Below are 23,914 nucleotides of genomic sequence, written 5' to 3'. Positions count from 1 at the left end.
AAGAACAGCAATGTCCAACTTTTACTTCAATGTAACTGTTACAGTATATCTGGTGCTTTATTCAGTAGCTGTAACTACATATTCTGGAAATATTCTAATATATATTGTCTATACATTGCAGCTGAAAAAAATAAACCTGATGAGAGAAAAAAAAATCCTGTTAAAAATTACAGATCCGACATCTTTCATGCTGCTGAATAATTTTCTGATGACATCAGACATAGAGATGAAATGCATATTTGGGCACACAATGGAGTATATTCCTCATGCCTGAATATAAAGAGGTAACTTCACTCTCCACCCATTGCTGGGGTGCTTGAAAAATGATTAGTCAACCTTTCAGGTGACTGAAGGATCAACGCAGGTCAGTACACTTCAAAATAAGCAAGGGATATGGAATGACAGAGAAGTCAGAATACAAAATGTGGCTGGGAGGGGATCATATTGACACAGATCAAAACAAGATAAATAAAAACAGAAGTTAGGGAAAGAAGCTGAAAAAAATGAAAATAGGACAAAAATGGAAAAAAGAGGAGACAGTATATCAGTGTAGAAAGAATTAGGAGAGCGAAGAATGTGAAATGGAAAAATTAGGAAGAATGGAAGATTAGAAGTATAAAAAAAATGCAGAGATGAAAACAAACAAAAATTGTAAAGTAGTAAGTAATAAGCCCCAAATCCTGTAGATCATTAATGCCAGGGTGAGCACAAACATCTTAAACACACATATGTATTCAGTAGTGGAATGCAGTAGATAAATTATGAATGAGGGGTCAAAATGCTTATGGAATCTGCAACCCATATTTCGTTGAGGTGTATAAAATCATTAGCCACAATCAGAGGAAGAGATTCTAAAGAAATAAGATTTCTCTTTGTAAAAAAATTAAAGGTGCTAATCTACCCGAACCCAAGGTATTAACCCATGCAGACTGTATCCAGAATCAGTTCTCTAAACCTTTCCCTCATTTCTAATCCTAAAAGGAATCAGCATCTTCCTTATTCTTTCTCCATTAAGGGTAAAAGGGATACAAGTGTATCTGAAGCAATAAGGATTTAAAACCTTCTCTTCCTCTATATAAATAGCATTCTCCAGACATTCTCCAGATATTCCTCAGCTCCTTATTTTATGGTTAGGTTTACTTCTGGGAATCAAAAATTCAAGCCCCTAATTACCGAACAATTACAGACACACAGTTTGCATGCTCTGTCATTATTTTCTAATATTAAAAAAAACCACTGTTGCTATTGGGAAAGAAACATAAAAACCTACAATCAGGCTTTTCTCTTCTCAGTTTATTTTAAAAAGGAAGGGACAAAGGGCCAGATTTCTTACCAACTTCTCTCCTTCTGGAGTGAATGATGTATCAGAGATTATTTTTTTCTCTTCTACATCTTCATTTGCGTTTCATTGACTTTCTGATGTGCAGTGTATTGGTAGGCAAAATGTTTCAAATTCTGTAAAATAAGGTACTCAGAATCTTTGAGAATAGAATGATTGTGTTTCTTCTGAAATTTCCCAGGTGACATATATTTGTATATACTTTGCAGTGTACGGATTGTTGTAAGACAGTTAATTCCAGAGCACACTCAATATACTCTGTGCACAGACCATCTGTAAACCACATTCAGAAGTCTGAAGTTGTTCAGTTGCATCTGTACTATTGCACAATGCATAGTTGATCTGCCCACGCATATTAAGTCTGAAGCATCTAGAGCTACACTGGATTAGCTACGCACACAATGACCATCTGGGCAATATACATGCAATTAATTCAGCACTTCCACGATGGATCTGATTTACTGTACACCTTGCATAGTCATAAATCTATGCATGCTTATGGAATAGCTCAAGATCAAATATCCACAGAGCTTTAAAAAATTTCTAAAGTCTTTAAATTTCACCTAGATAAATTTACTAGGCAAAATGAAGGGACTTGTCAGCTGGAGAAATGGTGCCTCATCTAAAAGTGATCCCAAAACACTTGCACGCTGGCCTTTGAGGAAGTCAATTAGACTATACTTAACTCTCTGAAAAAGAGGCAGGTTTTAACAAGATTTTTTTCCTAATCTGAAAAACATGTAGTTTACTATCAGCTGCTTTCATTATCTTCATTGCCATCGTAACTAACAGTAACAAAAGTTTCCAGAGAATTTGCTCAGGAGGATCTTGGCATACTGCAATACTGCAAATACCTGAACTTTAGTAAGCTAATTTATTTCTGTAATTGATTTATGAACCATAATAGTGTGCTTTTATATTTGATCTTCTGTGACAACACCCCTAAATTTAAATTCATCTTCCATTTGCCACAGAATTTAATGAATGTTGAGATGTTGAAGTTCCAGTGGACCCTATGTGCTAGAAATGTAGGAATTTGATTATAACAGACAAGTTTAAACAACAATTATGATACAACAGGTCTCGTTCATACTTTCACCTACAGAAACACCTACATAAAGCCTTCCATGATCCCTTTTCCGTCAGAATGCTGAAATGAAACCCAACCTCCAACAAAACAAAAACTCTTCCTGCTTCTCCCTACATTGCTGAGGTGCTAAAATTCTCCGCAATATAACTTTTAATATTAGTTAGCATTAATTTTACTCACTAAGCATAGAAGTATGAATAACTTTTAAAAAGCTATAGCTTCTCAGATTTACTGTATAGCAATGTGCTGTGTGCCATGCTTTCTAGAACATACATATCTAGAACAACATAGATATTAACTTACTCCCATGGTTAATGCTGCAGGTGTGTAGACATGGTGAACAGACAAGAATGGTATTTTTGTTTTTCAGTTGACATAGCCATGTCAGGCACAACTGAACATGCAGCAAGCATGAATTAGAGAATAACTTATGTACTTTTGGGGGGGGTAAAACATTGCATGCATCCGAAGTACCAGTGGATTAATACTTCTGCCTCCCCCACCCTACTGTATTCAACTGTATTCTCCAGTTTCTCAGTTTGGGTGAAGGATGGTGAGACTAGATTTGTACCCTTCCACAGTGCAATATGAGATAGTGCAGCTCCAGTTCGTCAGGTGCGAATGTATTTCCAAGATGAAGTGGAAACACGAGTGAAAAAGGAAATGTACGTGAGTCTTTCAACAAATGCATCACATACTCTTTTGCACTGTTACTTGCAGAATTAATGACTGACAGGACTCTTCATTATATACACCCCAAAAAAAGATTTGTTACACTTAGTGATGTAAGAAACAAGTAATCTCTCACCACTAATAGAAAATAAAAATAGCATCAAATGAAAGTGATTAGCAAATGAAACTGGACTGTTTCATTGTCTGGTTAACCTTCCTTTGAATTTCAGAAAGCCACCCTTAAATGTTTGTACACACTGCTGTTTCCTCATACTATCCAGTACTGTGAAACTGATTGCTAAGGGAAAACTCAGGCAAGAGCATTCTGTTAGAGTAAGCAGAATTTAATCTTTGCCATTCACTTTGCCCTTGCCTTGTGACATACATTATGTTTTTGCTTTTGGCATAAACTAACAAATCAGTTTTATTAAAAATAATACATTTTACTATTTTGAAAAAAAAACATCATGATAAAGACTAGCATTAATACTTTGAATTGCAATAAGATAACATTGGTAACTTCACTTTCATTTCAACTACCAATATATTAGTAAGGTTATCAGTGATATGCACAGGTATTGTCACCTGGCTGATTCAAGGCACAACCTAACAGATCACAGCTACTACAAATCTCTATGTAACTTTCCTTCTTATTGTTTATTGGCACAGTTTCTCTGTATTTCTGAATTATCAACTAGTCATTATGATTCATGCCTTCAGAACGCAGAATAAAATTGAATAACCTTCTGCAAAGTGTGGATTTTTGGGAGGAGAAGTGGGGAGGTGCTGCCAACTATTATGGCTTTATATGTGAGGCTCTAGCTGAGGAGAAACCCCTTTTTCTTTCTTCACAGAAGATGAGCCTATATCTGGCCTGTTTATCTCCACTTTAGGGCTACTACAGGTAGCTCTGAAATTAGGTAGCTTATCCAAAGCAACACACTTATCAGAAGAACAGAACTCAGATTAGATTCTTAAGACTGCACAATTTTTTATGACTCCCTGTAGCTCATATATAAAATTAAATTTAATTCTAATGGACAGATTTATAAAGGAAACATGCATATTATCAGTCTGATAATAGGATTCTCCCATATATTTTCTTTTACTGCCTTTTTGACATATCCTTTCAGTATGACTAATGCAAATCTGGGCACTAGGACTTGCTTGTATTAGATTACTTGGAGATAGCTAACTATACTTACTTAATGCATATTAATTTTAAATAAAGAGTAGGTACATCAATACTGCAGAGATCAGAACAAGGCATATACTTATGAATTGACAAATAAGTGAATTATCTGAAATATTGAAAGCAATAAAATAACATATATTTGCTCAAGCAAACATCTATGCTTTGCAGGTAGGTATTTCCATTATCTAAACTGATACCCAGCAAAGATATGGGCACAGGAAAAGAGACATAGAAGGGGAGCAATGAGCAGGGAGGATCACTATTTAATTTGCCACAGAGTTGCAAATAATCAAGGGTAGCTATGTGATTTAGGAAGGCAGTTTAGCGCCTCAGTCTAGGCTGCCCAACAGCCAGTAAGCAGGAGACAGAGAGAAAATGCAGTTAACGTCTGTGATATCCACACTTTTGTATAATTGCTTAGTTTACATCTCGTTACATGAGTATTTATACTTAACTCCCCCATCAGCTCTCAGAATTCAAAGCCACATTTTTCCATCAGTCAGCAAAACTCTTACACTACAACAGGCAGCAGACCATCTGATCTCCCTTTGCAGTACTCTGCCATCACTATGCAGGATGAAATCAAGATTTACTGAGACAGAAAGAAAGCCCTCAAGAAAACATGAACTTGGCAACTTAATGGTAAGCCTTCGTTTGGGAAGGCAGTCATGGCTTCTGATCCCTGCTCCCAAAGCTATTTCCCTATTGTATCCAATAAATTCACTTGAAAAGTTGGTTTAATATTGCTGGAGGTGTATTAATAGTTGAGAACATAATTAGGAGTATTTAAGAGAAAAGAGGGTTTAGTTGCAGTTTTCACTCCTCCACTCCTGCCTCCCCTCAAATATGTATATTGTTGGTCCTATCCATGTTTGTCATTTAGAGTAAATCAAACGACCACATGATGTGGACACAGCATTTTGTTCATCACTGTTAATTTTATATATGTGTATGCATTGGTTTGATTGCCATTGGACTTCTCATTACATTTTTAAATTTAAGTAATGTATCTCTAAACCAAAATATAGTTAATGTGCTTTGCTTTAGATTAAAAATAAAGAGCTTGCTTCTGCTTTCTGCTTTGGTAGTTTAATTCCATTAACTGCAACAGAGTCATTTCTATTTTAGAAAGCTGAAAAAAATTGGTTATGCAGTTCCATAGAAAGAAATAAAATATTTTAAAGGGACAAATCACAAGGCATCTGGATTACTACTCCATCAGAGCAAATACATTTAATAGTTTAGAACTACTGGAGTGCTACCAAGCTGAATGAATTCCATGTGTACTTTGTTCCTGCAGTGTACCTTGTGCAACAAATAGCTGCAGTACAGAGTGCAGAGAAGCGGCCTTTCTGCTTTTTTTCCTTTGATCAGTAAAGTGACCCCTCCTATTGAGAATCAACATCACCATTTTAATAATAATATTCTCAAGCAATGTCTGAAATGTTTTCCTCCATTTATCTTAGCAAATATAATAGTGCCTTTCTTTGGTTAAAAAAAATAAATAAACAAAGCAATGTAGGCTATGCAGTACAAGTTATATAAATGTCACTCATTCCTTTTTTTCAGATGATTTACATCACTGAAAATTTCTTACAATGAATAAAAAATTATCACATCATTGTGACTTTTTAAAAAAAAAAACAAACTTTTTTCAGTACACACGCATGGTCAAAGATAAAAAAAGTAAATAAATCTCACCTGTTTCCTGATTAGTTTTGAATAGTTTTCCAACAGAATTTGAGTTAACAATGTTAGTCCAATGTCATTTTGCACAAGCTCTCATCAAGTGGACATTCAGACCACCATGTCTGTCTTGTGTCTAGGCACTACTACATGTCAGTAGTCTTGAGACCTGACAGCACTCAAGCCCTACCATCCTGTGCCCTAGGAGCAGTATAACTCCACAGTTAATCTAGCCTAGTGAATATTAAATAAATTATTTGCACTAACATCTACGAATTATTGCAGCTAGTACACAAGCAACTGTACACGTTTAGAGCTGGTTTCTGTAGCTCAAAATTGTGTTGCAGTTAATGTGATGTACTCCCTCCAGGCTACACATTGCCTTGCTAAGTCCCTCTGGCACACCTTCTAGACAAAGCCTGCCTGCTTCCTTTCCTACAAATGACACCTGTGTTTCAACAGGCCTCATAAAATCCCAGCACCAGTGCTTATTCCCACACTCACTTCTGTCTTAACAGATTCATCCCAAAACACCATACTTCTGACACTGGTGTGCAGCTCACCACTCGGGAAAACAGCAGCTGAACCATGTGATTCAGAAAAAACATCATTCAAAGCAAGAGACACAGAGACTTTGCAGAAGTCATTAATACCATTATGCTTTACTCTGAAGAGAGCAAATGAGAGAAAAACAAAAATAAAAAAAGTAAAACAGTCCTCCACTGCTCTCTCTCTTAATATCCTACTAACTCTTAGCTTAAATTTTGGGCTTTGGCCTGAGTCATTCAAGCTCTCTCTCTTGCACGCAGCTTTTCTCAAAATCGCCAGGGATAACCTTTGGTTTTATTACTCCCAACTCCTGCATCAGGAGACCACCTGGTCATTCCCATCAGCTCATTAAAATCCATCCACTAATCTGCTGTTTAGTTATCATCCCACTTACCAGAATGAGTTTTCTTGGTCATCTCCCTTTCACTAACGTGCCAATTGTAATCCTGTGATTACATCTTGATTTTTCTACTGAAGCAATACTAAATCCAAGGCTAAAGGTCAGATTTGCTTTCTGCTTGTGCAGTTTCCCTGTGGAGCAACCAGGAAGTTGGTGGTGGGGTAAGCCATCTGGTGTACCCACAGAAAGAATTACTGAAAATGAGTTAAATCTAGATGACATGAAATGGTGAGTTGACTTCCTGTGTGGATGGGTCCTGAGCATACTTAACTCACCCCATCCATCCATATCTGCCCTTGTGATATTCCATGAAGCTGGTGTTGAAGAGAGAGAGAAAGGCCTACATTCATTCCCAGAAGATGCCTAGGGATTTGCAAGAAGCCTGAATTCAGATCAATAGTCTTGGTGAGCACTATCATTCACCTAGAGACTGCCGTCTCCCATAGAAGCTGACTCATCATAATTTGTGAGGGTGTTTTGCATAGCCATGAGGCATCTTAGCCCAGGAAGCATGCATTAGAATCTGCTCGTAATAATTATAAGGTTTGGGGCACACAGAGAAGGAACTATATAGGAATTACTGTCTGTAACACATGACTCCAAATAATCACAGTTGGGTTTAAAAAACCCAGGTGAACTGGGCTTTGTGTATAAACATTCTCCAATAATTTCTCAAGATTTATTTCACTGTTTTTTTTTGTTTGTTTGTTTTAATTCTCATTTATTTCCTCCAGTGTTCAGCTTCTGTGAGATCTGAAAAGATCCTATTCTGTACTCATGATAATTTCAGTTTCATAAAGGAAAAAAAAATCTCAAAAATTACTAGCAGCCATGAAATCGCTTTTGCTATTAAATGGTTAACTACAGGCAGCATCTGCTGCCTCCGCCACACCCTTTGAACAAAGCCTTATTATGAAAAGCTTCAGACTTGCAAAGAAAGGCAGAGCCTGGGAATTAGTATTTCTGCAGAAGCAGTGGTTTGAAAACCATTGAATGAAGACTGTTAGCCACACTGACTTTTATTTAAAAACAAAGATTTCACCTTTTTTTCTTTTAAGGTGCTGGTGAGTTTCCAGTGATTTAATATTTTATATTCTAACCCTACAATAAATATTCAGGATGCTAATTTTATTTTTGAAAATATAAAAATTTAAAGAGAAATAATAATCCTGTCAGAAGCTAGAAGTGATACAATTATAGACTATGAAATCTACTGGTATTTGGATCTGGGGGTTTTCTGCTATTTTTTAATCCTAAGGTTGATCAAGAAGAAAAATTAGAGAAATGTTCTTCTTTAAAATAAATCATAATGTATATGTGCAGTACAGAGGCATTAAATGTTTAGCAGCACAGAAAAATAGCATTAAATTCATTAATTTTGCAATAAGTGTACTGAGAAAACAGGCAAAATATACATTGTAGGTGACAAAAGAGTTAAAAAAAATAAAATAAAATGAGTAAATATCACGTTATACCAAAATGTGATATAATACTCAAAGCAGAAGACGATTAATTAGAAATTTCTGGAATATAGCTAAATACTTAAAAATAGCATAAATGATACTAAATTTTGGAGCAACACACTCAGTCATTGAAATTCTGAGCCATTTCTTGTACTTCCAGAAAGACCAGATCATCTACTAAAAAGCAGGCTACACTTTCTTTATCAAATAAGTTCTTAACTGTGTGGTTAAAAATATGATTGTAGTGCATATTTAGTGATTATTTTGCAAAGAAACCCTTCTCAAATATAGGTACAGACATAGAAAAAGGAAAGATCTGCAGTTCCTATAAATACAATACAATGCACATAAATTGTGCAGTCAAATTATTTAAAAGAAACTAATGAAGTGATAAAAAATAAATTCAAAGGTTTCTATGTTGCTGTTGAATTGAAATTGATATAAGATCTGTTTCATGTTTTTCTGCTCATGTGAATAAGAGCTCAAATAAGAGCAGTGACATGGTACAGTGGAGAACATTGCACACGATGGTAGCTCTGACTAAAGCAACTACATCTCTCAAACTCAGCTTTTCTGTCGGGGGAAGTAACACACTTTAGCCATTTTAAAGGACTTGAGATTGATGATTAAAATACTTTTCAGTTTTTCTTATAATTACAAATAAACATTTGTCTTTTTAATGATTAGAAGTACTCCTGCATTTGTGATTTAAACAGCTTCTTGCTGTACTAAACTATATTTTAATGTTGTAATTGAGGTTACAGTGTTTTGGAATATATATATTTTTCTAAATAGTGATTTTTAAGTTAGCATAGTGAGTTATAATATCTTATGGTCATGCAATATCTTAAATAGTTTGAAGATAAATGAGAGGATTAGTCATTGTTCTCCTAGAACTCTTTACCCTGCTAACAGCATGAAAGCTAATTCTAGTCTGCCTAGATGAGAGAAAGCTTCAGCCACTCCCAGAGTAAGGTATTGATTTACAATACAGCCAGCTGAGAAACAATGCCGGGAGGCATTCCTCAGCATGTCATTCTTGCTGCCTGATCAATGCATTTGAAGGCAGAGCACAATTTTGTGCCAGACTCAGAGTTGAATAATGTTTCTGCTGATGTCATACATACCACCTCGTTGCATGTGTATAAACTAGTGAGAAACCAAAGGTGGTTTTTGCTGTTGTTGTTTGTTTGTTTGTTTTTAAGAATTTCTCCATGTGTTTAAGATCAGGAAGAATAATGGAAATAAATGCATTACATAAAAGATAATATCCAGTTATGAAAATAAAGTCTTTGGTATATGAACAATGAACACTGTCAGAGAAGAAATGAATGCAACATGTAGGTCATGGCCCTAAAAAACAGAAGGGCATTTAAGGCTGAGGGAAACAGGTACAATCAAGAAGCTTCGAAATGATCATGTTACATTGATTGAGGCTAGGATGAATAGAGGACTTCATATACTACTATATGCATATATTAATAAGTGGAAATTACATCAAACAATCCATTTTTGAGGGAAAAGTCATTAAAAGTTTTATATAAAACAGATTTCTCTGGGTTCAGCAATTTTGAGTAAGAGCTGGTTTGTTACTCCTTTTTATCTACTTTTCCATATTTATTGCTCTTAAAATTCTCATTTTTCTCTATGATTTAAAATTGTACTACCCCCCCCCCCCTTTTTTTTTGAGATAACAGATGAACTCTTGATCCTATTGAAGCTGTTCTCAAAACATTCTATTGACTTCATTCATGCAGGTAAGTTTTATCACCTGATTGATATATTTAAATGGTATCTTGAAGAATAATTCTGATTTATGCTATATAAAAATGTTATTTCAATTCAAACTCTGACTTACCTTAAAGTAGATGCACATTAACCTGGAAAAATACTTCCCTTTAGTTTTCTTTTACATAATGAAATTTTACCAGCAGACATTTATATATCATAAGATGCAGTTTCTTTTTCTGAACATATTTTGATATTTCAGTGCTGTAGGACTAATGCATTAAAAATAATGGCAAGATACTTGTGTTAATAAAAGCACTATTGCAAATCATGTAAATATACATACCCATCATTTAGTAACTACTTAGTAAAATGATATAGTGTTTATAAAATCATTATCATGAAGGTCCTCTTTCTAGTACAAATTAGTTCTCAGGCTTTAAGTTGTGGGTTGGTAAAATGCTTTTTACATATGACATTACAAGCCATATGACATACAATGTCAATGGAAATAGATGTTGTGAAAGTGATTGTCAGTGTGGGAAAGCTTGAGGATGGTGGCATGGATTTAGTCTGGGGAAAGTCATAAGAAAATATATGAAAACTGCATCCAAATTTTCTCTCTCCCTTTTCCTCTTCTTATTTTTCTTGATCAAACTCTCCCCCTCACCTCCTGAATATTTTTCACCTTTCTGTCAAGTCCATGAGGAGCTTGAAATGAACATTGTCTTTAAGTAAACAGGTTCTAGGGAGTGAGCTGCAGCTGTGCGCCCTCACTCCCTGTCTACTTTCACCTTCCCAGGCAGCCAGGCTTTCTGGAAGCCAAATGCTAGGTGGGGGTAATTTGGGGCTGGTTAGGAGCAGGGCAGGGTTTTCAGGTTCTGAAGATAGGTTTTCTGCTGGGCTGGGTGGCGAGGGAGTTCTTGGGTGAGCTACAGGTTGACAGCAGAAGCTTGGAGAAAGCCAGAAAGTGGGGACAGAGTTGAATGTAGCCAAAATATTCCCAAACCAATAAAGGCCAAGATCAAAACTACCACCATTGTAAAAGACTCCATGCTTTACCAGGATTGCTTAATAATTATGTGAAAGGAGAGGAGGTAGTAATTCTTAGGCCTTTTCACTTTAACTTTTGTTGTGATAGAGCTGTTCAAACAAAATAGGCCACAGGACTGTGATATTTGGCAGAGCCGTCTACCAAGATGTCTAAAACCAATGCTGAGCCTGTACTGTGTGATAGAACTCAGCACATCACAAATTCCTATATGGAACTGTGGTGTCCAAAATGCTGAATAAATAGTGCACTGGCTGAACTGTGCTCTCTCAGCATGGTCTCTGCTACCGTCCTACTGCTCATCAGCACATTCCAAGAGTAAAAGGATAGAATACATCTCCAAGTTCAGGTATCTTGTAATAACATAAACCTGATACTGAATTTAGTGAAACTAGAAGAGGGAGTGGGAAAAAAAGTTGCTGAATCAATACCTGCATAATCCTTGCATGTTTTAGCAACTATTAAAGGTAATACTGGTGGTTATGAGAGTGTAGAACAGGAGGTATTTTTTCAGTGAGAACACAATGGTCTGATACATAACAGATGGCCAAAGCATAAGAATGTGAATAGGTACCTTACACAGCCTGTCCCAGAAACTGAAGTAACTATGACCTATAAGAAGGGACCTCAGTGAAAATGTCGGCTATATTACAGCATCAAATCTTAATACGCCTATTTTAAAAATATGTTTAATTTTTCAACTTATTTTTCTCAGGCTACATCTGTACTATATTTTACAGAGTGCAGCCAAAGCTGCATTCTGTCACAAGCTTCTCCTGACACAACATGTATCTGTCTATACTGCCTTTTATAGGAAATCCATCTGGATTTGGGAAGCAGGTTGCTTGCAGATCTCCAAGTTTGCAGCAGCAAGTACCGTTAGGCAGATGTACCCTATTCAGCGTACAATTTTGCTTTTGTACCCTGAACAGCAGACAGCCAAGATGTAGTCATACTGAAGAATGCAGGCAGAATATATGGCTGTAGCTATTTTGGTCTCCAAGCTCCCTTCAGAAACATCCTATTCAGCAGTGTATATGAAGCCTTGCTGATGCATGTTTTAATTATTTGAGACTTCTTTACACCACCTCTGCAGGTACAAAGTGTTTTCAAATTCTAGGTGTAGTGATACGTCCTAGTCTACCAGTGCTTAACACAATAGCTTGGCACATGAGGTGAGCAACCAAACCTAAAGGCTGCCAAGGTTAGTGGTGTCTATGCTACTAGCTCTCACAATAAATCCAACTCTTACATGTTTCAGGAGTCCTTGTCTAAGTTTTGGAGCCAGACTATGCCTAAATCTTACTGTATTTTTTTCCATACATATCTGAGACAGAATCTTTCTTATACATCCACAAGGTAATAAATGTCTGAGTCTCTATTTTAAGAGAGAGTCTCTCTTTGTTTTAAGCTTAAGAGAAAGAAAGTTTCTTTGGCCTTATCAAACGAGATGTGCCCATACCCAGGGTGACTTTAGGCCATGTCATCCTCCTGTATCAATTCTCAGAAAATATAGGACCCCTTCTCAGAGGGTCTTTGCAGCCTGTTTCTTCATTATGACAAATACCTTTTTTAGATGTCAACTCTGTTGGTCAATTTTCAATTTACATCAACATAGTGCTTTTGAAGAAGGTTCCCAGTCACATTTAGCAGAAACAAATATCTGCACAAAACTTCCTCATTATTGTCTTCTTAACCTATTATTTTTCAAGATATCTTTGAAAACTCTCCTGTGATTTGGCTGATCACCTACCAAAATAATTTCACTTTAAGTGTGTTATTTCTGTCTATGACACCTAACATTTTTCATTACACTTAGATAGCATGCTGTGTTGGGCAGTAATTCACTTTCTCTCCATATTCAAGTAGTACATACAGATTTGTTTCTTAGCTTCCCTAGAAGTACCCTTACTTATAAAAGCTACACAAAAATATCCATATGTATGCAAGACAACAGGTAATGTAGGCACAAACTGAAGTAGAACAATTTCCAGGTAAGAATCTGGAATTTAAGAGGTATTAAAGTTGAAAATTGTGTACTTTGGAGAATCGATATGGTGCACTGCATTCAGTAGTATAGCCTGACAGGCAGAAAGCAGAAAGTTTTTAAGAACAAAGTCTCTGAAACTTCCAGAGGTAAAAATATGCCCTACATATCTTCAGTGCAGAATTTGAACTGAGATAACTCATCAACATCTCAAGAAAAAAAAAAAAATATATATATATATATATTTTTTTTTTTTTATAATCCCCTAAAGTTAATTACTGCTTTGGGAGAGCCACCTGAATTAGAATTATTATGCAGAGAAAACAGACCTGCAGACCGCTAAAGAGAAGGGTAACTTGCTTATTTTGTGGATTTCAGAAAAGTGCTAATCACAATTTTACTGCCCACAGTCATTATTTAGCCATTTTCACAATCTTTTCTCACACAAAAGAGAACAAATGGCTCATATTTCATATCAGGAATTTATCTGAATAGACAGCTAAAGGCATAAGCCATTCTTTTCCAAAGTGCTAAGCAATCAAGAATTCACACAGAAGTCAATATGAAATTCTTGTCACACTGTTTTGGACACTATTTTTCTGTCTAAGCACCTAAATATAGACTTAGACTTAGACATGTAAGCTTTGACCTATCTTATGAAATTTTAGCTCTAGCTCATAGTCAATCTTTAGTCACTGGAGAGGAGAAAAAAAAAAAAGCCAAAACAGACCAGAACCAGCATTTCAGAATCCTGCTAAGCATATGACCCAGAAAAAATGTCACTGATGAGATGCCCATAGAAATCCTATGGGCAAAGAGGCCAAAGAAAAAGGGAGATAAAATCTTTATTAAAAGACATTTACTACTAGAAGACATGTACGGAAGAGAGATCGTTTTATCTGTTTTGGAACAGAGAAGTAGCTTTTAAAAATAAAAATGAATTTATTACTCCGCTGCATTTTTTTTTAATTAATTGATCGACAAAAACATTTTTTGTCTTTTTTTTTTTTTTGGTCAAGAAACTCAGTGCTAGCTATTGACTAGGAATTAGGCAGACGGACATAAAACAGGGGGTACTGTATCACCTAATTTGCTTTTATTTTGGTAGCATGTCTGGTAATTTATTATTTCCTGCTATTGAGAAGTATGCATTTTAGTTTCTCCCAGCAGAGTCATTAAATATTACTTAGTGTTGGTTCAGGGTTAACTTGAATGTAGGCTTCGCAGATGTACAGAAACCTCTTAAGGGGAAAGAAGAGGGCATGTCTGAAGTCAATACCCATGAGCGACAGACTCACATACAGGCTGTGTAGCAGCTAGACAGGATATAACCTAGAGTCAAAATTACCAGACATACTATCTAAGAGATATGAGAATCTTCTACCAGACTGCAGACGTAGGACTTCCATAAACTGTAAGAATTCCTGGATTGGCATTAGATATAATAAGTAGAGGTTTTTAAAGAAGTCCAAAATGTGTAGGCCTTTCTAAACTGTTACTCCTTTTCAACTCATTGCAGCGATAACTAAAGCAGATGTTGCTGTTAGCAAACCAAAGGATGCTATGGTTCCTTCTAGTTTGGATGGTTGCAAAATACCACTTTCAAATAATATTTAAGAAAGAAAAGACTAAAAACATCACTTGAATAAAATATTTTTGATTGAAATTCTATTTAAAAGGTACTTAAAGTAATTAAGTTTTATTTTATTTTGGTAGCATCATTGCTCATAAATATATCAATAAAGCTGTAAACTACTGTCTACTTTATGTCCCATTTATGAAACTTCAAAGCAGGGACAGCCCTCATACCTGGTAACACAAGACTGTGTTTGTAGCGTACTTTTTTATATTTTATTTTATAGTTGCCACTTATTACAGATGGCTAGGCTATGGACATCTTCCACTGTACACTCCTAAAATTTTGCTTTTGTATTAGACTCAGAGACTGGCAGAGGTGGGAAGCCACCTCTGGAGATTGGCCACTCCAACCCACCCTGGGCCATGTGCATGCTCAGGGCCATGTGCAATCAAGCTTTGAGTATTTCCATCAATGGAGCCTCTCCACCTGGACAACTTTGTCCAGTGACTGGAACAAACATATCTCCGTTTTCCTCATTTTTTAAAGAAGGATAACTGTCTCACAGTATATGAGGTTTATCTGTAACTGTTCAGAAACTCTTTGACATGAAAAACCCTTTGAATTGCCAGATAGAATTAGTTACAGTGTAATTTTGAAAAATTAGTGGTCCTTTGAAGTATATAAGATGATTAAGTTTGCTACTCTACCAGGAATAGTATGGAAACCCAACACTACTAATGCAAATCATTTGTTTGTTTTCATTATCTTTACCAGACTTAGAAACCTTATTTTTTTCTTTCAAAACATGCTTTTGTAATATAATAAAATTATTTCAGAAAATTTTCTTACACTTTTCTAGCCCAAACATAAATTCTGTTTCTGTACAGTTCTACAACTAGTTTTATACTTGTCCATCAAAAAGCAGACAACACAACATCCTGAAGTAACATCTGGCAAGCCTTCCCCATCTAGGTGTGTCAGCAAACACAGTTTTACAAAGCTCCCCAGTACCAGAAAATAGTACCAGGAGCTGAAGTGTACTCTTTTCCATCATGTTTTATGTATATTGAGTATAGCTTTCTTTTTCTCACACCCTGTGTAAGTCTTACTGATCACTTGTTAAACAAAATCAATTTATTTTGCCACTAAACAGAAATGTATTTGTAATGATTTGTGTACACTTTTTCATGTTAGTTTTCAGAATTAATAAAAAGAAATAAAACAGGTGTGGGTTTGATTTAGTCCAGCTAGGCATCTGATTTCACCAGATACTTTCTAAATTGGTCTTGCGTTTCTTGTAAGTATTGATTAACAATCTTCCAGACTTCAATTAAATTTTTAAAATAAGTATTAAGCAATCTATGTGAAGATGTGTCCCTCTATAACTGTCATAGAAAAAAAAAAAAAAAAGAAGCTATACAGTTCAAATTAACTTTTTTCTAAGTATAAAGTTCCTAAAGGACACTCAAGATAATATTGTTTTGATTCCTTTTCAATAGTTAATTCAAAAGTTAAAATATTGTATCTCTACCTGATTACCATGTTATTCCAGTTTGTGAATTTATTTAGCCTATTTTAAAGTCATACTCTAAATAAATATTTTACACAATAAAGTCTTATTACCTCTTCCTAAGTAAATATATAGATATTTTAATATACATATTTATAAAAACATTTTTTTTTTTTACTCTGTAGCTTAGGAGCCAATGCATTAATCAATGGAAAGAAATACTCCTGGATCCTGGGACCCAAGCACCTCTTGTTAAATACAACTGACCCTGGCACAGATTTCACTCATTTTAGTTAGTAGTTTCCCAAATAATTTCAGGACATAACTCAAGAGTTAGCTCACATGAGAAGGCATTCCCTGTAGACAGGGTGCATATGGTCACTAGGTTTTTAAGGACAAGACACTTTGAAGAAACAGAATATCTCATGTCACTTTGTCTTGGCATAGACGGAGCCAAAATATCTAATAAAATTAGACGATTTTCCTTGAAGTGCAGCTATCATTGATAATTCAGAGTAGTAGATCTGTAAGAATTTCTGTTTTGAGACAATATGAAGTCCTGAAAACATGGTAAAGGGTCATCCTTTCTGATCTATCTCCCCTAATGTTTCTAAAGAGAAAATATGTTGAGCTGAAAATATTATTACTTGGAGGTGAAATTTCCAGATAACATCTGGATCACATAGTTAATCTTTAAGAATATATTTATTTATTTTAATTGAGGATAACTTATTTTTTCCGTTTAGTATCAGTGGCTTATGTACTTTAAGATCCTAAATTAAATCCTAATTAAGATATCTTTTAGGATGTCTGTTTTTGAAGTATTTTTTGTATTTTTCTGGAAGGGTGTTGTTCCTTGGGTATCTACTTCTTTGTAGACTCACAGAAAAATAAGGTCAGAAACAATTATCAGAGGCCATCTACTACACCTCCCTGTCCAAAGCAGGATCACTAAACCTATTTCCCAGTATATGTTTCATCTATCCTCTTCCTACAGACCTTCATGACAGATTTCAGAGCTTTCCCTGACACTCTCTTAGAACCGTTCGCCATCCTCACTATTAGAAAGTTCCTCCCAGTATCTCATCTGGATGAGTCTATTTCTGCAGTCTCTTTCTTGTACTACCTGCTAAGGACGCAGAGAACAAAAGTGATCTCCAGTATTCAGCTTCTAACCATCCACTTGCCTCTTCCGTTCCATTTTCATTTCTAGACCTACTCAAGAAATCCTTCCCAAGCTTCCATAAGAGCCCTGTTGAGGCATTCTTTAAAGAAGCACCTCACATCTTCCTCAGAAAGATCTCAGTCATGATTTCCTATTGGCAAGTAAATCTGATAATAATTTGAAACAAAACAGTCAGATACTTTAAAACATAAAAGAAAATGAAAGACCTCTGAAGGAAACACTATCAAAGACTAAGTAGAAAATGGAGTCCAGGGAGGGATGAGAGGATGGAAGAGTTGCAGGCCAATACATCTGGAACACCATCAAGTCACTGGCTTAAAATGCGCTTAAATAACCAAACATTTGAAAGCTTCCTTCAGATCCATTACTTCAGTTATAAAGTAGTATAGTTGCTGCTTAGCTTTGTCATCTTTGACCAAAACCACTATTAAAAAAGCCTATTAGAGTCCCACAAGCCTCTAGATTTATTCCTATTTTTTTTCTTGCTGACCTTGACAGGATTTGTTTGTTGTTGTTGTTTATCATGATGATCTTCAGTGTTATGAATTGTATTACGAAGTAATTTTTAAAAAGAAAATTCTGTAAGGAAATTAGAGAATCTGTTTAAGGAGTAGAAGTAAGAGTATTACGAAGTAATTTTTAAAAAGAAAATTCTGTAAGGAAATTAGAGAATCTGTTTAAGGAGTAGAAGTAAGATGAAGGAGATTGATCCACATGCTAACAAGGTATTGAAATAAATTATCAAGATAGATGGAATGAGATGGGGAAAAGCACAAACTGATCTGGATGTTTTTGAGACCAAAAATGGAGGGGTCATGTCCTCTTTTTCTCAGAGACTTGTAAAAAAATGGGGAAACAAGCAAAAAAGGAGGATAGAGACGCTTTAAAATAGAACACTGGAAAGACAGAAATGCACTGCTGAGACAGAAAGCAATAAAAACTTATGTATAGAAAAAGCAATATAATCAGAATTTCCAAGCACAGAGGAAGGAGACAGAAAGCTTCCGGGGCTGATAAATGCAAACAATAAGTAAAATGGGATCTGAGTCAGAAATGTGGTATTTCAAGTGATATTTAATATGGCAGGGTGCTACCCAGAATTTTGGTAATAGGCTCAAAATAAAATCAATTTTTTTTTTTTCAGAGCTAAATAGCACATTAGAAGACTGAAAGGGGCCCTGGAATGACACACAATGGTGGAAATGGGAGAGAGAGAAAAGGTGACACAAAAATCTGTAAGAGACAGGAGACGTGAAAACACTGAACACCCATGTAGTCATTAAGACATTACTGTAATTCTTTAAATAAATATTACTAATTGAATAAAAATGATCAATATATTTTACAGAAATTGGACTAACCTGGCTACAGAACAGACTACATTTTCTCAGTCTAAATTTGAAATTTAACTAATTACATCACCTATACCAAATTTTCAAATGTTTTCATAAAACTTTTGGAAGTTTTCATTGATAGAAATCCATTGAGAATAAACCTACAACTAGAGAAAATGGAAGTGACATATACCAGAACTATTCACCTCTGGGAAAAACATTTGAAGATTTTGCATGATACTGCCAATCTCCCTACAGTAATCAGCTCACTCAGAAACATCATCTGTAGCTTTTAATGGGTAAAAGTTACCCAAAGGTTCTTTTTTCCATTTTAAAATAGTCCACCTTTATGATTTTTCCCTTTGAGCAACTTGATCTCTTAAGTGTTCTGAAATATTCTGCTAAAAAAAAGTCTAATGGTATTCCTTATCTAATATGTCTTACTGATGGCATCATATTTTTTCTCAGTTTACAAGTGTGGATATATATTGTTCAATTTTTAATACATCTGCCAGCAAAGGAAATTTGGTTTGTCTTTTGCTGTGTTTCTTCTGGCATCAACAGAAAGTCTACAGGCCAAATACAGCTCTCTCTTACTCTTGTGGAATCCTACTGACTCCGATATATATCAGCTGTCTTCAGTGGAGAAACTGAAGGATATGCTTCTGCAATTGCAAGAGAATCAACAAATCTATTCATAATATTTTGCCCAAAAGACCCAGCATGTTTTCCTGCAGGTGAGTTGGTACTGGATTTGAGAAAATGAATAAAATGAAAGAAAACATATATATCTAGAGGAGTATCGAACACAGTTCTAACTACATACACAAAATTAGACCAAGCCTGTGCCACTTTTCAAAAAATATTTGCAAGGAAGTACCCACTTCTTCCTAGTACTGCCAGACAATTTCTCATAACCAAGAGCAGAGCAATCTTCACAATTTAATCTTAGTTCTTTGATTTAAATTAGCCAAAAGGATCCAAAAAATACCATTTAAGGGAAAAAATCCAGTATCAAGCTTTTTGGCTTTTCTACCTGAACGCATTTTCTTCTCTTAGTAACATACAAAACTCCTAGAATAGGAGCCCAAATGTTGAAAAGAGGACAGGCTGTGGTGTGATACAGATAGTAGCAGTGATATCACCTTTAAAAGTAAACAATCACCTGTCCTTTAAAGTCCTTGGCATTGGGATAATGCATTGAGGAGAAGGGTCATATCCACTGACATTCTAAAGGTTTTCTAATTCAAGGCCACCTTGATTTTAAAATGCAATAATCAGTCATTTGTTTTAGCTTCCCAACTCTCGACATTTACAACTCCAGAAACTTCAAAGCAAGTTAAGGTTCCAATATAACAATTTAAATATAGATTTCAATGATCCATAGTAAAGTACTCTTACCATTGATATAAAGTAGTGTTGCTAACAGCTTTTAGGATATATGATTCTATTATATACATCTACATCATTTTCCTGAAAGTCTTTATAGTCATGCTTCATATATATATATATATTTTCTAAAATGATACTATGCAAATTACTGTTGTTTACCTAAAATTTCCCTAGAATTGTTTAGATTATATGATTCCTTATACAATAAAAACTTGACCCTTCCCCTCCCCCCCCATCATGTTTACTTCCTTTTAAATAATGAAAACTATCTGTGACTCTACTTGACTAACTGAGGACAATCAGATTAAGGCTGACTTTCTCTAACTTGTTTTCTTGTGTCATATTTCAGCAAATATTCAAGATCACACAAATTAGGCTCAAGAGAATAAACTAACAGGGTATCAGTCTTGACAACAATCATCCTGTTATTGCTTCACATTAATTCTCAGAGTCATTTTTAGCACAGTTTTAGTCTTTTTTTCCATTGTACTTTATACTAAAAGAAGGGTCAAGCTTGAAAAACATAGAAAAAGCAGGTGCGTTTCAAGAATGCAGTACTAACATCAGGCAATACAACTCAAGAGTTCAACATCATAACTACAAAATAAGCATTTCTGTGATAAGTAAGACTGGATAGATTTTTAACAGTAACAGCAAAACACAAATCCATTTTCAAATGCTGCAGAATGAGCAACCACTACTTTTTCAAAGAGGGGATGCAGCAGCCAGCCCAATCCAAAACGAATTCAGTGGGAGTGTGTTAAGCACATACCTCAGACAAGCAGCAGAGAAGAAATCCATTTTAGAAAAGACGCTGAAAGAGCTTGATGTCCACCTGGCAAATTTCTTGTGCTGTTTGAAAAAGCAAGACGGTTCAGATTATGAACCGAGTTATATCTATAGCATTACAACCAGTCCTGATCTGTATGTAAATAAAAACAAGGTTTTCTATCGAAGTACCTAATCAGAAATGCTGGAGGAAGAGGTAGATGCAGAAAGAAGGGGGAAAAAGAGAGGAGGGAGCCCCTTCCACCTTCAATAAACCCCAACCATTTGGATAAAGCATTTAGCCTTAAAGAAGAGCTTCTTCATGGGAAGGAAAGCTGTACACTCCTGCAAAGCTAAGGTCAGCCCTTTGTATGTTTTCCATGTGAAGGAACAACATAACCTCTGTTACTTCTAAACAGTTTAGGGGAAAAATCTTGAATAATAAAAATCAAAAAATAAACAGGCAAAAAAACCACAAACAAATAAAAAGGCAAGAATCCAAATATATAAGTCCAGTGAAATCCATCTCGTAACAAAATATTGTAGTGCTAAACACACCTAACTGCAGCTTTAAAAACATTTTTAAAACCACCAAACTGGATTTTCTCCTTACTTATATGCTTAGCATTAACTACAAAGCAAACATTCAAATATGATATTAAAAAAAACAACTTGGGGGGGGACACCCCATATGGACAGCTAATGTAAGTGAACTGAGGTCTCGGATTTAATGTCCTGCTGGCTTACCTGATAAAACATGAATTTCAAATGTATTATGAGGAAAAAGAAAAATAAAACCCCAAAAGATAGCAATGATGAAATTCTCTCTAATAAACGTGTTCAGATTCCCAGTTTCAAAACATTACCTAGTATTCACAAATTGCTGCATTGCATTCGCATTGGGAAGAGGAAAAAAAAAAAAAAAAGCACTCTGCAGTATCCTCTCTGCTTCATCCTCAGCTTCCTGTTCTGAGGCTCTGAGGCTCACTCTGTGGTACCTAATACAAATCAGCAAATAGCAGGCCAGGAAAAAAAAAAAAAAAGGAAAAAAAAAAAAAAGAAAGAAAGAAAGAAAAAGGGGGATGGGGGAGAATGGAGAGAGACCGTGAGGGGATACAGACATCACCTTGAAGGACAGCCCCATCTACTGGCAAAAGCTGTGAATCGGCTGTTACCAGCAGCTTTTTAAGTGGCTGGCTAACAAAATCTACAGTTCCGTGTTCCTTCAGCAAGGGGGCAAGGGTTGTGCTGAGAAGTAGATTTCCCCATCCAGTGTTAAACAAGTAAAAATTCTTACTATTTTTCATTTCTTTTCCGTTAATTATTTGCATCTGAAATGTGAGATGGAAATTGGGTACAGGTATTCCATTATGAAAGCACCAGAAACCTTTCCAGACCAGCCTCTGCCACTGCTAAGTGCTACTTATCCTTGTCTTGTTCTACACTTCTCCACAGAGTAGCAGAGGTAGATTCAACATGTTCAGTCATGGTTTCAAGCCAATAAATAAATAAATAAATAAAAAGGAAAAAGGATCTTTTGGTAGTCATATGATATTTTTATCTATTACAGACTGCATTGCCAGTCTCGCAGCCTGGTACATGACTGCCATGTCAGTGTCAGATCTATACATTACAGTGTTTTCAGATGGCAGCTGGGCAGCCAGATCTGGAATCTAAAAAAAAAGGGCTTCTTTTTAAAATTCAGACTGCTAAACAACAGTAAATGCTAATACAGCAAACTGCAGCTGTGCTGGATCAGCCTCAGTTTTGAGCTAAATCAGACAGCATTATACATTTCTAGCTTTTCTTCCTTGACAAAAAAAAAAGGCTGTCTTCTGTGATATAACAGATACTTACAGATATTATAACATAACCTGCAGTTCAGTGATCCAGGCAGATATTGTGAATTTGATCCCCTAGATTCAGTTTCAGTATTGGTCTGATTTGTTCATTTTTAATATTTGTTTATCATGAAGTTTTGATTGCTTAAATTTTGCCTGAATCTAAATTATGTAAATTTCTCCAACTCCCAGTGGTGGCTTGACACATTTGGCCCTTCACCACAAACACTTGGAGTCTCTTAGTATAATACCTAATTTACAAGTATTTATCAATAGAAATGTTGTTCTAACAAGAACAATGAAGTCTAATCTCAAAAATTTTTAAATATTTTCTGTGCAAATATTACAGTGATTAAATGAACATGGCAAGCAACCTCAAGACACTAAATATTTAGTTAAAACACACCATCATATGTCCAATCACTAACACTCAGATACTGAAAAAAAAAAAAAGGTATATAGCCTACATCTCCAACGGCAGGTTTAATAAAACTATTATTGTTTCTGAAAAGGTTAATATCAATATAAAAAAAATGTGGTGGTGTGGTGGGAGATATTTTTGCATTTTTTTTAAAGCATGCTTTGAAAAGTTGTCACCTTTCATATGTTCTCTGCACAGAAAAAGTCCAAGCTGTAAACAACCATGCAGCTTGTATCCTTTAAATGTGTCTGACCACTGATTTAGAATCATAGAATCATAGAATATCCTGAGTTGGAAGGGACCCTTAAGGATCATCAAGTCCAACTCTTGATACCGCACAGGTCTACCCAAAAGTTCAGACCATGTTCAGACCATCTAGAAAGACTTTACATGCTTTCCAGCACTGCTATCATGATCACCAGTTTTGAATTTAGCTTTCATGCTGGCACTACTGGTAGGCTGCTAAATAGGACAGGCAGGTCCCCACTACCTATATGTAATTCCATCCTATGACCCTAAGGTAGCAAGAGCCATAAACATTTATCTTATTATTATTATCAGCCAACAGGCTCTTGAGTTCTTAGTTGGGTGTAATTATAAAAGCTGTGTTATATATATATATATATATTTTTCATATCCTTGCAAAGTTCTTCAGGGTCACAAAGACAGGTGACAAATTACTTGCAGATGACAAATTACTTGGTAGTGATAGTAGCACCTCTG

General features: G+C 35.5%; 1 protein-coding gene and 1 long non-coding RNA gene across 7 annotated transcripts in view; one reads left to right on the top strand and one right to left on the bottom strand.

Moving 5' to 3' along the window:
• LOC308198552 (sodium channel protein type 1 subunit alpha) overlaps positions 1-23,914 on the bottom strand; it is a 103,992-nt gene that overhangs the window by 74,720 nt on the left and 5,358 nt on the right. For all 5 annotated transcript variants that reach the window (XM_080601143.1, XM_080601147.1, XM_080601145.1 and 2 more), the window contains exon 2: positions 20,934-21,013. The gene's annotated coding sequence lies outside the window, so the exon portion shown is untranslated. The remainder of the gene's footprint in view (positions 1-20,933; positions 21,014-23,914) is intronic.
• LOC308198593 overlaps positions 6,932-23,914 on the top strand; it is a 119,192-nt gene continuing 102,209 nt past the window's right edge. The window contains exons 1-4 of one of the 2 annotated variants that reach the window (XR_013954037.1): positions 6,932-7,995; positions 10,092-10,151; positions 18,580-18,670; positions 19,334-19,506. This is a non-coding gene — a long non-coding RNA (uncharacterized lncRNA). Of the gene's footprint in view, positions 7,996-10,091; positions 10,152-18,579; positions 19,216-19,333; positions 19,507-23,914 lie in introns of those variants that run through there. The other variant, XR_013954038.1, reaches the window with a different exon arrangement.

The sequence above is a fragment of the Anser brachyrhynchus genome (genome assembly GCF_964034855.1).
Source record: "Anser brachyrhynchus genome assembly, chromosome: 7".
Taxonomy (NCBI): domain Eukaryota; kingdom Metazoa; phylum Chordata; class Aves; order Anseriformes; family Anatidae; genus Anser; species Anser brachyrhynchus.
The sequence above is the reverse complement of the archived record's forward strand: the minus strand, read 5'-3'. Positions and strand labels throughout refer to the sequence as shown.